At 34.4% G+C, this 16,927-nt stretch overlaps 1 long non-coding RNA gene across 1 annotated transcript in view; it reads right to left on the reverse strand.

Annotated features, from left to right (window-relative positions):
- LOC123278368 (uncharacterized) overlaps window positions 1–16,927 on the reverse strand; it is a 103,214-nt gene that overhangs the window by 58,707 nt on the left and 27,580 nt on the right. The window contains exon 2 of the long non-coding RNA XR_011495286.1: window positions 9,078–9,177. This is a non-coding gene — a long non-coding RNA (uncharacterized lncRNA). The remainder of the gene's footprint in view (window positions 1–9,077; window positions 9,178–16,927) is intronic.

The raw sequence follows: 16,927 nt of genomic DNA on the forward strand, positions 1-16,927 counted from the left end.
TGTTGTTTGTAGCATATTTAGAAAATATAATGGTAGCCATTCAAAATGATGTTAAGTTCTTTGTATTGACTTATTTCTTAAAAAAATTAAATCAAACCTCAAATGAAGCCCTTGTATGATGTACTATACCTGAAGTACTAGATAGTAAGAATTCAAAAGAAAATTATATTAAAAATATTCATATCATTTACTCATCTATATAAAGTCACTATAATCAAGAGAGTGAAGTATTAATACAAAAACTAAATAAAAGATCAATGAACAGAATAGCTTTTCTCTCTCTCTCTCTCTATATATATATATACATGGGAGAGGGGGTGTGGATGGTGGTGGAGCTGGGTATTGTGGGCATCTGGATATGCATATACACACATACTTACGTATATGTATGTTGTAATATATATGATATATGTATATAGAAAACATTATATATACACAATAAGATATTTTATTATATCATTACAATTTCATCAGATGCAAAATCTGCTGTTGTAATTGATGATGCTTTCTCATGCTAGGGAATCATAATAGATAGAAAGGGGTACAGAAAGACATAGCTACAAATAAAATCGCCCATGTAGGCTGAAAAAGAGAACAATACTTTATCGACTGACTCCAAAGATGATGGGAGCAAAAAGCAAACCAACAACAACAAAAGAAACACAAACAGTAAACAATAACTATATTCACTGAGAGCATGTCATGCATTAGGTTCCTTTTTACTAGGTCCTTTATACAGATTGGTTCATATGACCTTACAATAATGTTTGATTTCAATAGAGGCTAATATTTCCTTCCAATTTCAAAACTGAGCAAACCAAGGAACAGAAGTATTGAGTTATTTATTCAATGTTAACATAGTTGAGATTTGAATCAAGGATGCAGGCTCTAAAGGTTAGAACCTTAATCATAGGGCATGCTGCCCCTCAAGGGAGCAGTAGTAAATGGTATTTTGAAAAAATAGATATATTTTGGGGCTTGCCTGGTGGTACAGTGGTTAAGTTTACATGTTCCACTTCGGCAGCCCAGGGTTCACCAGTTCGGATCCCAGGTGCAGACCTATGCACCACTTGTGAAGCCATACTGCGGCTGTCATCCCACATACAAAGTAGAGGAAGATGGGCACAAATATTAGCTCAGAGCCAGTCTTCCTGAGCAAAAAGAGGAGGATTGGCAGCAGATGTTAGCTCAGGGCTAACCTTCCTCAAAATAAAAAAATAAATAAAAGATATTTCTCCTAATATACAATTACCAATGCTGGAGGGAAACAGTCCTAAGTAATAGAGAATTTCACAAATGCATTCACCTTTTCTTATGATTTTCATGTGATTTCTGATTCATCTGCCTGCTAAAGCAGGCAGAAATACTTTAAAGATTTATTTGTATTTTCACAGAGCATTAGTGATATAGCAAGAACTACCAGTTTAATAATTTTTATGGTATATATTACCTATAAAATTCACACTATCTGTCATGGGAACTGAAGCAGAGTGGTGACCAAACATAAGAAAGAATATGAGGAAATTGTTTCCACCCTAAGTCTTTTGTCGTTCATAATTTTTATGCAATTCTGACATTCTAAATCCTAAATTATTTTTCATATTTTCTTGATTGAAAAGTAGAGAAATTTTAAATAGCTTTCATACAAAACAAAGATATAATACTTATTAGATGCATGACAATGGTGTTATTATTAAGTTTAGATAAAAGCCCAGATCACTTTATAATTAATTTTAGTTACAATAAATTGTTAGACAACCTAGGTTTTAGATTTTAAAAATTCACAGATTTCAACTATCTGTCTTTGTAACAACTCTGTAATGAAGTCATAAACCTAAAAAAACCTGGATTTCATTCCTAAAAATTAATTGTACGTAATTTCAAAATAATTCAGGCTATTAGAGTTAATACTTCAAAATTTGTGCCATTAGTGAGTAACTGTTTCTTATTAGTGAATAAAAAAAATAAGAAAAAGGCGTTTATTCTTGTAGCACTTTTTCTTGTACCTGTTGGCCAATTGCATGCCGTCTTTAGAAAATGTCTATTCAGTTCCTTTGCCCATTTTTAATTGAATTTTGGGTTTTTTGCTATCGAGTTGTGTGAGTTCTTTATATTTTTTTGGTGATTAACCCCTTATCAGATATATGATTTGCAAATATTTTCTCCCATTCCATAGGTGACCTTTTCACTTTGTTGATGGTTTCCTTTGTTGTACAGAATTTTCCTACCTGTTTAGATGTGAGTATTTTCTCAGTTGTCCAATGTGTAGGAGTCTCTCAGTTCATTTCTCAGTTTCTCCCAGAAGGAATGGATCCACGTGTAGATACTTATGGAGCATCCATGGGAGGAGGGAGAGTCAGGAGCCTCCTACTCCATCTTGCTGACAATCCTATCCTACTTTCCCAAATAGGCAAATAATGAGTCAGAATTTATGCATCTTTTGTAAATATTTTCAGAGTTGTATTTTTAGATGCTATTACAATTCAAACTTGCCTCCAACAACATATAAAGCAATTGCCTTCCTCCCTAGTTTCAGTTCCACCACGGATCATGGATTATTGATTCACCATGGATCAGGAGAGGCTGGGTGTGCTGTAACGACAGCTCCCAAATCTCTGGGATTTACATCAAACAAAGTTTGATTTTTGCTTCTGCTATCGGTCCATTTTGGGTCAGCTGTGGCTATTTTGTACAATATCTTCGCTCCAGGATTCAAGCTGAAGAAGCAGCCAATAGCAAGACTGTTGTTAATCTTCACAGAAGAAAGAGACTAAGCATGCTGTTTCTTTTACTTGAAGTGACATAAGATTGCTTCCTCTCACATGTCATCAGAATACACAAGTCATGTAGTTGAGCCTAATTTTGGGTGTGTGTGTGAGGAAGATTGGCCCTGAGTTAACATCTGTTCCCAATCTTCCTCTTTTTGCTTGAAGAACATTATCTCTGAACTAATATCTGTGCCAATCTTCCTTTTGTTTATGTGGGGTGCTGCCACAGCATGGCTTGACAAGTGGTGCTAGGTCTGCACCCAAGATCCAAAACTGCAAGCCCTGGGCGGCCAAAGTGGAGTGCGTGAACTTAACCTCTACGCCACCGGGCCTCCCCTAGTTGAGCCTAATTTTGTGGGGGATGGGAGGTAAAATCTTCTCCCAGGAAGGAGCAGCAGATGTTGGTGAGCAGTATTGCAGCCTGCTACAGACAGCGTCAGTAATATTCCTATTGAATTAATATGAGAAAAAGTTCATGATGCTTGTTAAAGTTGAATTTTGTTGGATACAAGTGTGTTTTTGTATTTTTTAATACGTTCTTGGCTGATTGTCTTTTTCCTTTGTAAACGTTTGTTCATATCATCTGTGACATGTAAGGTTCCTCTTATTCTCTAAGCATGACAAGGTGAATTCTCCAAAGTGCCATTTGGGGACCCTCAGGAGTCTCGGGGTATCTTTAGGAAGTTACAGGGGGCAGAACTGACTAGCATGCAGATTTCCGTGGGCTCAGTGCAGCCTCTCGCTAACACTCCTATGCATGATTTCGGGTTGCAGGGAGATTCTGAATGGATTTAGGTCATAACAAAAACACACCTCCTTCTACACTTCCTGACAACCTGCAAGTGATTATTTAAGTTTGCCTCTATTTGTTTTTTTATACCAATGCATAAAAAACCCTAATGCAGAACCGGCCCCATGGCCGAGTGGTTAAAGTTCTGCATGCTTTGTTTCAGCTGCAGGGGTTCGCAGGTTCGGATCCTGGGTGTAGACCTACTCCACTCATCAGCCATGCTATGGAGGCATCCCACATACAAAATAGAGGAAGATTGGCACAGATGTTAGCTCAGGGCTAATCTTCTGCCAGCAAAAAAAAGGAAGATTGGCCATGGATGCTACCTTGGGGCTAATCTTCCTTACCAGAAAAAAAAAACCCAAAACAAAAAACAACCCTAATGCACAAAGAAAACCTGACCCAGAATGTCGCAGGTCACAATGATGAGTCCTATTAATTCAAAACCACTTTTTACTGGTGAGAAAAATTATGAAGTGGCCTAACATAATTGCATCTTCACCATAGAAATTGCTTTCTGAGCAGAAAAGTTTTCTATATTTTAGTTTTTAACATTTCTGTCATAATTTAAACATTCAAATTCAAATTTTCCTACTTTTCAATGTGTTGCATTATTTGATGCTAAAATATGGATATTTTAGTGTTAGAAATTTCCAGATAATTGATAATGGGATGTATCAAAAATGCCATGTTTTTTGAAAATGTTGAACTTTAGTAATTTGTATTCAATTACAACTGGTCCTATCTTCCCAGATGGAAATATAGTAATCTTATATTATAAAGTCAAACTTTAAAGCACTCAATGGGAATTTGTAGTAGAAATTGGGATATACCTAGGTGCTATTTTTTAATCTGATTGATAATGATGATGTAAAATATTCCTTGTTAAACTCAGCACATTTATTTTTGAAGCATACAATTTGAAGTTGTAATATCATCTTTACTGAGACAATTTTTTAGAAATAATCATACGCTTTTCATTTAACATTGCTTTCATTCAAAAGATTACTCTTGTGACCTTCTTGATGTCAAGCCCCAAGTATGGTATAGTAAACTCATCTGAAAATTTGCTCCCCATAAGCATACCACCTACAGTGGAAAGGCAAATAATAAACAAATGAACATATAAATATATAACATATCAGGTAGTGGTAAGTTTTGAAAACCCAAAAAAGCATCATAAGGACAGATCATTTGGGGATTAATATTCTTATAGTTAGTGAACATCTCTCTGAGGGGATGATATTTGAGCAGAAAATAAATGGCATTATATCCTTTATGCATTTTCATCAATTCACTTATACGGTAGATTCAGTTTGGATAAGTGATAATGGTGAAAGTGGATACTCTCTAGTATCACACTGTCAAATAGATACTTTAGTAGCCAGAGGACTGGCAGCCATTCTGGAATGTTTACCCATGCTATGATAGGGCACAGTCCAGAATCTGAGATGCATCACTTTCTTCCCATTTCCCTGACATAAATGTCATGTTTCTAGGTTATACTTAGGAATTTCAGGCACTTAATGTCATAAGGCAAGAGGTGATATTTTCATTTTTCTTCCAGGTGAAATGTTTCACTCTTGAAAAAATGGAAGATGTGAAAACACAACAAAACAAACAAAAATTCCTCAGATGATGATGAGCATGATTTGAATTTCTGAACCATTTCATGTGGTGTTAGAATACAGGATTCTTAACAAAGCAAAAGACGTGCACATGAATCTTCTGAAGAATGTGTCTTGAAAGGAAGGACCACTGAGCATGAGGATTTCAAATGAAGATCTGAGTAGAGGGAAAACATCAAATAAAATGAAGGACAATGGATGTGAAGAAGAAATAAAAAGAATAAAAAGGGGAATTCTACATTGGGAGAGAGAATCTTTAAGCTAAGAGTGTCAATAATTCCTTTCATTGGACTTTCAAAAAGTCCAATGACTTTTGAAAGTCCTGACTATTGTTTTAGTACACAAAGAAAGTTTCAGTAGTTTTTTTAACAAATAATTGTTTCTTCACATTCTTTTCATTATCATCTCCCTAAGTTGCATTTGAAAATTCTTTTTCTAATTAAGCCCCCTTGAAAATGTACTAACTCAGGCATTCTAGACATCTGTTTATGTACTGTGTGACTTTATACAAAAAAAGGTCAAGACTTTTTTCACCATACCCAAGAACCACTTTTTGCCCACTTGGAAACAATATATCCCCTGTTGAGAAGGAATGCTAGAAATTTTATTTTATAGTTGTGCTTTTTGCATTTTCTACTCTTAGTGTATTTTGAAGGAAATAATGATTCTCAGAAAAAATTAAGGCTATATCAAGCCTCATGTTAGTTTTGTTGAAGATTACCCCCAAATGCAGTAAGGATTGCAACTAAACTGGAAATTAAGAGAGTGCTTTTATTTGCAGAGCCACTTGCTGAAACTTAATGATGAATGAAATACCTGTGAATTAAAGTTTTACTATAAAGTGATAAAGTGTTTTAAGATTCAAGATTCCTTCAAGCATAAATTTTATCTCCAGCCTTCCTGAGAACTCATTTTGTAAAAAGACCTCTGAACCTGGTCTCCCTATTAACTCAGTTAACTACCTGTGTAATGTCAGTTAAGTCACTTAACCCTAGGGGGTTATAAAGTTTTGTGTCTAAATCTGAATACTCTTGAAAGTGAAAGGGGGCTCGCCTTGCTGTTGTTGGTAGTATCAGCTTACTGCGGGACTGAGCACAAAAATCTCTTTGCACACTGCCATCAGAAAACGAAATCGTACAGATCACTCCCTTATTTGAGTCATCTCTCTATTAGTCTGTTAATTGTCATTTGTATCTCCATACATCCTAACCCAAGGGAGAGAATTCATTGGCTAAAAGGCACCAGAGTCAACCCAGATTAACAGCTACAATTTTCATTTTAAATGAATAAAATGCATGCCATTTTTTATATTAGTCTCCACTGTGCTTAGTTGCTGGACATCCATCTCCAAGTGTCTGATTGACCTTCTACGTGCTGCTAAATCATGTGGCCAGGAATCAGAATTTGAATTGTTTTGGACTTATCAGACAAATTCCCAGTCTGATGATTAATAACAGCCTCCTATGGTGCTTCTCATTGAGATGCTCAAGGATTGTCTTGTGATTCTAAATTTTGTATCTTCCAGTTCTGCCTTTCTATCATTGCTGATATGAGCCCGAGTAGACTATCAGAGTAAAACTCATTATTATGAACACAAGCCATCATCTAACCGTTATAAGTAGTGAGTAATGTATTCAAGATTTTTATTTTTCTCAGACTCTTGCAAAAGCTGTGGGTGAAGCCAATGTATCACTCACAGATAAAAACATAAGTTGAATTGAAAAGTTCTTGCTTTGAGTAAGGAAAAAAAGAGAAAAGAAAGAGAAGGACTATATTTTATAAACCTCAGAGATTACTGTAAACATCATTAGAATCATAGACTCATTGAATCTTATAGCTCCCCAAGTCTCTTTCATAACATAGACAAGGAGTGACGAAGTACACTCCAAACATCACTGGGAGAAGCTATTCTAGCTTTCCCTTTTGGGCTTTTTGAGCTTTTCAGAAGCAAGTAAGAGAAGTCTTATTTGAACCCGTCGAGAGACAAATGAGGTCCTATATAAATGTTCTCATTTAGAAAGCTTCTTCTATAGAAAAGGGTGTAGTCTTCAGAGTAAAATAAATAGTTCAAAAACCAAATTGCAGGATGTATAGAAATGCAGCTGAGTTTCAGAGAATTCTTGGGTATTATGTGTCTGATCATAGTCTGATTTAATCCTTTTTCACTGCATATTTGCTTCCTTAGTATTGTGAAAAATGTAGAAACCACCAACAGCTTCCAATATCCATGTATTAAGATGAATACCCTCACAGAAGAACTATAGGACATCATCATTCCCAGTGAAAAGTTTCCGTGGAAGAATTTCGTTAGCCTAACTCAAGTCTCTAGTGTAACACTAGTAAATTAACTGCAGCTTACAAGGAGGAATTGGAAAAGCATTGCCAATTTCCTTTAAAGAGATCAATATGCTAATTGGTACAGATTAAATTCAGTGACTACACCAGAGCAAAAGAAATACATTTAAGGATGAAAAGTTTGTAGGAAAGGGTTGCTATCATTCAAGGGAGTTGTTTGGAGTAGGATAAAGTTTTCTTCCAAGAACAAAGAGGTCTTGAGCAAAGAAAAACATAAATGTCCATTTCACCTCTGAATAGTTAAAACTTTACCAGGACCAGGTAGATATTCTTTACAATAAACAGAATTTTGTAACTTTAAAATTTAATTGATTCTAACTCCCACCTCTAGAGTTAAGCTAGTAAATTCCCATCATATTCCAAATATGTATTCAAACATTTGAATCAGCCCACCTTACGTACCACTAAGTTCTTTCAAATTTACATTTACATATCTTTCTGGTTTATAACTGGATGTCAAGAAATAAGCAACATAATCAAACTGAAGAAAATAAAGACTAAAATGGAATAACAAAATTTTACTTAACTGATAATATTATAGTTTTATTATTTCTGCTGACATTTTATTCATCGTTAGTAAAGATGTAAAATGTTTTTCATATTGTTTTATTAAATTAATACACTTCTCACCTCAATAACTTTTGCCTTTTTTCTCTCTCACATTAATTCCTTCTAACTGGGTTTACTACTAAAATCAATTGAGGTGTTTATTATTTATTTTAAATTTGATTTTACTATCTTTTAGGATATTGCTCCCATCTCATCTCATTTGCAAATTTTAAAATTAAGACAATTGTGAATTCATATTTCAGATATGGTTTAGGTCAATTATCCAGGTATATTCTTTCAGTCATGATATTTAGGTATGTATTAGATAGAATACATTCAAAACTCTCATCTCTCCACCCAGTTTTGCCTATTTTAACCCAATAACCACTGGAATGTGTAAAGTTGTTAAGATATACAGAGGTGTACAATATATTGATTAACATTAGTAGCTTTTTTACTTTTAGTAAAGTGTAACTTTAGTAACTATGTGTAAACAAAAAGGCAATTTATATTCAGTGAAATACTGCTGCATCTTAACAATCATTTTTTCTCTGTAGTTTTTTAATATCCAGGTCAATATCCAGCCAATCGAGATTTGATATACAGAAATTCCTTTGTTCTACTCCCTAGGACCATTTTTGACCAGCTTTCCCACATTCCAGAGATTGGAATCACATATGTTATTTTAAAATCTAAGAGTGTAATTAAACTTGGTTAGAGAAACAATATACTAGTGATGCTAAATAAGTTCCCGTCAATAGATGAATGGATAAAGAAGATGTGGTAAATATACACCATGAAATAATACCCGGCCATAAAAAAGATGAAATCTTTCCATTTATGACAGCATAGACCTTGAGGGTATTATGTTAAGTGAAAATGTCAGACAAAGAAAGTCAAATGCCTTATGATTCCACCCATAAGTAGAAGATTAAAAACAGCAGCAACAAACAAACACATAGATACAGAGATTAGATTGGTGCTTACCAGAGCGGACGCGGGGAAGGAGGAGGGCAAATGGTGTAAAAGGGCATCTGTGTATTGTGATGGATGGTAATTAGTCTTTGGGTGGTGAACACGATGTATCCTACAAAGAAATCAAAATATAATGATGTACACCTGAAATTTATATAATGTTATAAACCAATGCTACCTCAACAAAAAAATTAAAAATAAATTCTTTTGAAAAAATTAATAATCTCATATTATGTTCTTTCCTGAATAGAGCTGGAATTACTGATACTTAAAGTACTTGTTATGGGTTGAATTGTGTCCCCCAAAAGATCTTGAAGTTCTAACTACCCAGTACCTGTGAATGTGACCTTACCTGGAAACAGGATCTTGGCAGCTGGATGAAGTCATTAGAGTCAGCTCTAATCCAATGACTGGTGTCCTTCATAAAAAAAGCAAATTTTGGACACAGAGACAGATATGTGAAGAAGGAAGGCAATGTGAAGACACAGAAAGAACACCATCTACAAGCCAAGGGACTCCTGAAGCTACCAAAGCCAGGAAAGTCATAGAACAGACTCTCCCTCCCAGCCCTCAGAAGGAGCCAACTCTGCCCAAACTTTGATTTGGGACTTCTAATTTCTAGCCTTCAGAACTGTGAAACAACGCATTTCTGTTGTATAACCTACGCAGTGTGTGCTACTTTGTTATGGCAACCCCAAGGAAACTATTAAAGCACTCTTTTAAGATTCTAGATATTCTTCTCCTTTAGAACATACAGATTTAACATAGTTGAGCATATTCACTGTAGTATATGCTCTCTTTGGGTATATCTTCCAAAACATTAATAATTTATACAACAAAAATGATATTGTGCTAAGCTATATGCTTTCTAGTTTCCCCATCCATTATTTTTTATTGGAGTTATTATTGCTCATGGCTATTTCAGAATGGGTACACATTCTGAAATTATTCTTTCTTATTAAAATGTTATGATGTATGTAAGGTTTTAAAATTCAAAGATTAATAGTCACTTTTTTTTGGAATCCAGCAGATTTGTCAAGTTCTTTTTCTTTTTATTGTCATCAGGTTAATTGTCTGATTATATTTTGTCAATAACTTTAGAAATTTTAATCCCATTTAAAATTTAAGGCATGCCTAATTTAACTCTAATTTCATAGTAATATTGTTGGGAATAAGAAACATCTCTCTTAGTTCTATTACCGTAATGGCAACTAATTTATTATTGGCCACATATTAAATCTCCAACAGATACTTTAGGGATGGCAAAAATGCAATAAAAAGGAAAGAACAAGAAAACATAATTGTTGTATATAGAATCTCATTGGTTTTGGAATTTAAATGAAACTTACTCTTCTACTGATTCTTGCTAAGTGCTACTATACTTCCTAGTAGATCAATCAAATGCACTTATGAATCATGTTAATATAATAGCAGGACTATGGACAGTTACTATAGGTCCCATCACTAGTTCAGTTTAGCTTACTTATCATACTGAGATTTTTAGTCATAATTTTTACTGATTTCTCATATTTTTTATTGAGGAATAATTTATATACAACAAAATTCATCCATTTCAGCTGTACAATTCAATGATCTGCGATAATTTTATAAACCTCTGCAATTGCCATAATGATCAAAATCCAGTACATTTCCATCACCACCCCTCCACCCCCATGCCCTACATTTCTCATGCCTTTTTGCAATATATCCCTCTCCACCCCTGCACTCAGGCAATGGCTGACCTGCTTGTCACTATAGATTAATTTGCATTTTATATGCACTATTTTGCTCCTGGCTTCTTTCATTCAGTGTGATTTTGAGATTCATCCGCATGCTATGTTTATCAATAATTTGTTTCTTTTTTGTGGCTGAGAAGTATTCCATTGAAAGACTTGGGGCCAGCCTGTGGCCCGGTGGATAAGTTCACACACTCGCTTCAGTGGCCCGGTTTTTGGCAGTTCAGATCGCTGGTGCAGACACGGCATCACTCATCAAGCCATGCTGAGGCGGCATCCCACATAGCACAACCAGAAGAACCTACAACTAGAATATACAACTATGTACTGGGGGGCTTTGAGGAGAAGAAGGGAAAAAAGAGAAAAGATTGGCAACAGATGTTAGCTTAGGTGCCAATATTTAAAAAAAAAAGAGAGAGACAATATATTTTATTCATCCGTTCATATGTCAATGGACATTCAGGTTTTTTCTCATTTTTGATTATTGTGAATTTTGTTGCTATGAAAATTCGTGTATATGTCTTTGCATGGACAGCTTTTGTTTCTTTTGGATAAGTATCTAGGAGCGGAAAGCCTGGGTCATATGGGAGGAGTATGTTTAAATTATTTAAGAAATTGACAAAATGTTTTCCAAAGTGGTTGTAAATTTTAGACTCGTAGCAATTTGTGACCAAATATTTGGTCATTTTAACATTAGTCACTCTAGAAGATATTTAGTAGAATCTCATTTTTGGTTTCAATTTGAATTTTCCTTATTTCTATTTTTGTTGAGCATCTTTTTATTGCCGAATGGTCAGTTTTACATTTATTTTGTCTAGTGCCTATCCAAATATTTGCCCATATTTAGTCAGTTTTCCATTTTATGATTGAATTATGAAAGTCCTTTGTATATTCTGCCTGTAAAGCCCTTCTCAGATATGCATATTGTAAATATTTCTCCCATTCTGTGACTTGTATTTTTATTTTCTTAAAGTTATTATTTTGAACAAGTCCAGCTTATCATTTTAATGTTTTTAGTATTTTTGACCTTTTTCTTGTTCCATCTAAGATATATTTGCATATTCTAATATTGAAAATAGTTTTTTTCATCTAGAAGTTTTATTGTTTTAGCTTTTCCATTGAGGTTTATGATATATTTTGAGTTAATTTTGTGTATGGTGTGAAGGACGGTCAACGTTCTTCATATCACACATAGATATATTCCACACAGATTTCAATTTGTTCCAATATTATTTGGTTAAAAAGATATTCTTTCCATTTAATTGGCTTGGTACCTTTCTTGAAAATCAATTGGTCATTCACATGTGAATCTATTTCTATATTCTCTATTGTGTTCTGTATAATTCTCATGTATTGATGATCAGGACACTATTGTAAGTAGTTTAAACCCTCCAATATTTTTCTTCATTTTACAAATTGCTCATAGAAAATAGTAACTGTGAGGAGATGAAAATGTTAATTAGCTTGATTGTGGTCATTATTTCCCAATGTGTACATATATCAAAATATCAAGTTATATGCCTTATATATATATATATATATACAATTTTTATTTGTCAGTTATGCCTCAAAAAAGCTGGATAAACATTGCTCTAGGTGGGTTGTCATTTTATGACAAAAAAAAGCCCTGCTAATGTTTTATTGGATCTATAATCTATTGATCACCTTTGTGAAAACCGTCGTTTTAGTCATATTAAGTCTTTCGATCTATGGACACGGTTTATCCCACCATTTATTGAGATCATCTTTAATTTCTATTAGCAGTGTTCTGTAGTTTTCAGTTTAAAGGTCTTTCACGTCCTGTGTTACACGTATTCCCAAGTGTTATATGTTGGTGCTACTATAAATAAAACTAAAAAAAAATAATTTTGTGGAAAATCATGGAATGCTATATACATCCACTTATATAATTCACTGAAATTTACAGTGTGTTTTGTATAGGACAGAGCACAGGCCTTGTGGTCTGGCTGACTTGAATCCAATTCTGACAATTATTAGTTGTATACTTTGTTCAACTCTAAAATGATTATAATGATAATATCTGTTTATTTTAATGTGAGGATTAAAGGAGATTTTATAGTATATAGAGAATGCCACTATATTTAACATCCTTAGTCGCAAATGAAGAGGGTGGGAAAAAAAGCTTTCCTTTCAAACTGCCACAGAGAATGAAAATGTGCTTTCTCTCTCTCTTTCATGAAATAGCTCCCCTCTCTGCCAATGCAACACTCTCTTCTCTCCGGTTCCTATGCATATTCTCTTTCCACTGTTGGAAAAAAGCAGATAAATATCCAATTACAAAAATACTCCCTTTGGTCTTTGATTCATATATAAAACATTTTCCCAGCTTCAAGCACTTCTACACCTATACTAAACAAGCATTTTAAAATAATCTTAAAAATTGGATTTTAATGTCAGTAGTTTGTGAAACCAAAAGTACACAAGACAAATCATAATACGTGTTATAGAAACTACACCCTAGCCCTTTACATCAATTGCTAACTGGAAAAATAACAACACATTCCCATTTACAGATTGTGTCTTTTGAAGCAACAATGAACTGAGTCATTAAAAAGAAAAACACTCCGTTGGCCTGAAAGGCAAACACTGAATGTCTTCACTGAATGTAAAGACCAATATGTAAGGAAAAGACATGTTTTGCAATCTTTGCTTTTATGCCTCATTTTACCTTTGATAGATGATGAAAAACTGAACTCTAAATAAAAATGCCACGGGGATTGCCATACTAATACTTCAGTCTGTTTTGCATACCAGCAGAGGTTACAAAAGATGAAAAATATATGAGATGCTGCCCAGATGAAAAGTGGGAGGACAGTGAGACAAACAATCCCATCAAGTCTGTCATTAAGTAACTCATCCTTTGATGGCAAATATGACATTTATTTTACAGTCATTCAAGTTACTTGAGAAATACGTGCTAAAATATGTCCTGAGACTTATCGCATTTATCATTAATTTCTAAGTCTTCAAGGACTGGATCCTTCTTCAGCTTCTCCATATCCTAGGCCGTGTGTGTGTGTGTGTGTGTGTGTGTGTGTGTGTATGTGTTGGCTCCATAATAAAAGGCCTTGGCTTATTCAGCGCCCTCACTCTACCAAGGTCAGAGGCAGCAAGAATTGATAAGAGTTTTAGTCTATCTCTGTGGGCTGCAGCTCATGCTTATAGGTTCCAGCTTGTACTTGCTCTTGCCAGTCATATGTCTGTCTATGACGACTAGCCCTGCAGGTATTCAGCTTTAGCACCAATCAGACGGGAAGACAACCTCCTTTCAGAGATTACTTAACCAGCTCCCACGGTTGCCTTAGTTGGTCAAATCTGTCTAATAAATCCCTTATTGAACCTTGACTGATACACAGCACTTAACTATCTTCCTAATATAAAGAGTTAGATTTTTATGGAAAGCGTCTTAAGGGTAAACTTCCAAGATTTGACCATATACATAATAACCTCAAAATTACTTGTATGTTTTCTTCTTGGTACTTTCTCAGGCTACCTATAAAGTGAAGATGAATCCTACCCAAGAAAATTAGTGATAATATACAAATGTATAGAATTTTTCTACATGATTATTGTGGAATAGAATATCCTTTGAAATAATGGAATGAATGCTTATGGCTATTAGTCTACTAATATGTAGAAGCAAATAGAGAAACATATATTTTTGGTTTTATGTTGGGTAGATATTTTACTAAATTTATATAAGGCATGGTGCAGACAGGCATTTCAACTTCATCCAAAGAGTTAATAGATGTATTTAATAAATTCCTGATAGTTTATTGACTCAGACTTGTAAGAATTAAATGTTGAATGGTCATAGAAAAGATCTCTCTTCTTTTTCTTTAAACTTTTCAAAGAATTTGTTATCAATTTGTGTCATTCCTTTTCCCTGGAGGAAATAACTTTGTTTTGATTTCATACAGAAAATGAAAGAGGCACACTCAAAAACAAAATAAATTTTGACGTTTTGCACTCGACAAAAATTCAGACTTTCGTGGCACTGAATCTTATCAGGACAATTCACTGTAGAAGGCCAAACTCTGAAATTGAGGCAAGATTTCAAAACTCTACAGATTTGGGGAAAATAATATAAAGAAGTCTCTAAATATCCCTCTGCTAAATTATACTTTTACTGTGCTTGTTTGCGCTAGTTTTACTAACTGCACTGAAAATGAGTCCTACATGACAGGATGTTACAGGTAAAAAGCTCTTCACCTACTTTTTCAATAAAACTAAACTAACCAAGCAAGATTATTAACTTACACTGTTAATAAGTTAGAACCCAAAACTTACAAATGTGGCCTAACTTGGAAATTATGGGAAAAGCAACTGGTAAAAACCATGGCAAATTTCTACTCTCTTTTGTCCTCATCTCTCTCTCCCATCTCTGGATTTTTATCCCACATTCTTTGGTCTGAAGCACAGGATAAAATTATTTTCCTAAATAGGCCAAATAAAAAAATAGGCTAAGGCAACCGTATCAGAAAGTTACTGGAATGTTACCATTGAGGGTAGTGTTGATTATATGAGGGAACCTATTGAAAATGAGGAAGGAAAGGCATTAAATTTAGCTACCTAAATTAGGACTTAAATTAGTAAATGAAAGAGAAAAATGTTTGAGTTAAACAAGACCTTGAAAGTAAAGACAAAACAAACAAACAAAACAGAAACCAAAAAAAAAAAAAAATCAATCCCTTGGGGCAGATTTGATTCTTTTAACCACAGAATAAAGGTGGTGAAGGACAGTTTACTATTCAGAACAATTAAAGTGAAGCGTCTCACTCAAAGTTGTGCTGAATATGCTCCATTCCTAGTTGTCCTTGGAATCAAAACCCTCAATGTAAGCTATTAGCTTTGCAGTGACAAAAGATACATGAGCTAGATAAGAGCTACTGGGGACCAGAAACCCAAGTGATCTATCACAGAAAATATCAGAATATTTTGTTGTAGCACATTAAAACCATTCAAACAAATCAAGCATTACGTTTATGAAGGGGACAAATCTGTAATGGCAAAATAGCATTTATCGGGCGGCTCAGTGGTGCAGCAGTTACTTGCATGCGTTCCGATTCTCAGCGGCCAGGGTTCCTGGGTTCAGATCCTGGTTGTGGACATGGTACCACTTGGCAAAAAGCCATGCTGTGGTAGGCGTCCCACATGTAAAGTAGAGGAAGATGGGCATGGATGTTAGCTCAGGGCCAGTCTTCCTCAAAAAAAAAAAAAAAAAAAAGCACATTTATCCAGGAATAAATTTGTAAGTCCAATCATCCCAAATAATAGTGTCTGTAAAACTGGATTAAAATACATTCTGATGCTTAAAGCTCAAGTAATACTTATGGTAATTCTTAAGAAAAAAAAAAGAACAATAGCTTGCAAACTGGCAATGGCAAGTGAATAAAACATAGGGATCAATAGATCAAATTAGATATTTCAGAAAGAAACCAGCGTCTATGGCAATTTGCTAACGGACAGAGGTCACTTTTTTTTTTTTTTTGAGGAAGATTGGCCCTGAGGCAACATCTGTGCCCATCTTCCTCTATTTTATATGTGGGATACGTACCACAGCATGGCTTGCCAAGCAGTGTGTAGGTCCACACCCAAGATCCAAACCTGAGAACCCTGGGCTGCCAAAGCAGAGTGTAGGGACTTAACCACTATGCCACCAGGCTAGTCCCAAGAAATCACATTTTATATCAGTTGGTAAAAATGTAATCTTAAAAAGTTTATATTGGTAAAATTAGCACTCTATATTATAAAAAACAAAAAAAGTACTTGCCTTATATCATAAAAATAAATTATAAATGAAATAAGATAATATAATAAAGAAGAAAATTAGTGGCATATTTTTAAAATATTGTAAAAGGGGGATTTTTATAATATATCCTTAAAAGTAAAAACAATCAAAAAAAGATCCATGTGTTAATCTATATCCTAACGTAGGATATAACATATAAAAGTTTCTATCAGGGATAAACAGCAGCTTGGGAAAAATATTTCCAATACAGAAAGTACTCATTATTTTAATGTCCTGAATACAAAGTGAACTACAAATTAAAAAGCAGACAAATAAGTCAGCAGAAAATGGCCTGTTATATAACGATAATTGCT

This window comes from Equus asinus, chromosome 18, assembly GCF_041296235.1.
Source record: "Equus asinus isolate D_3611 breed Donkey chromosome 18, EquAss-T2T_v2, whole genome shotgun sequence".
In the NCBI taxonomy this organism is placed as follows: domain Eukaryota; kingdom Metazoa; phylum Chordata; class Mammalia; order Perissodactyla; family Equidae; genus Equus; species Equus asinus.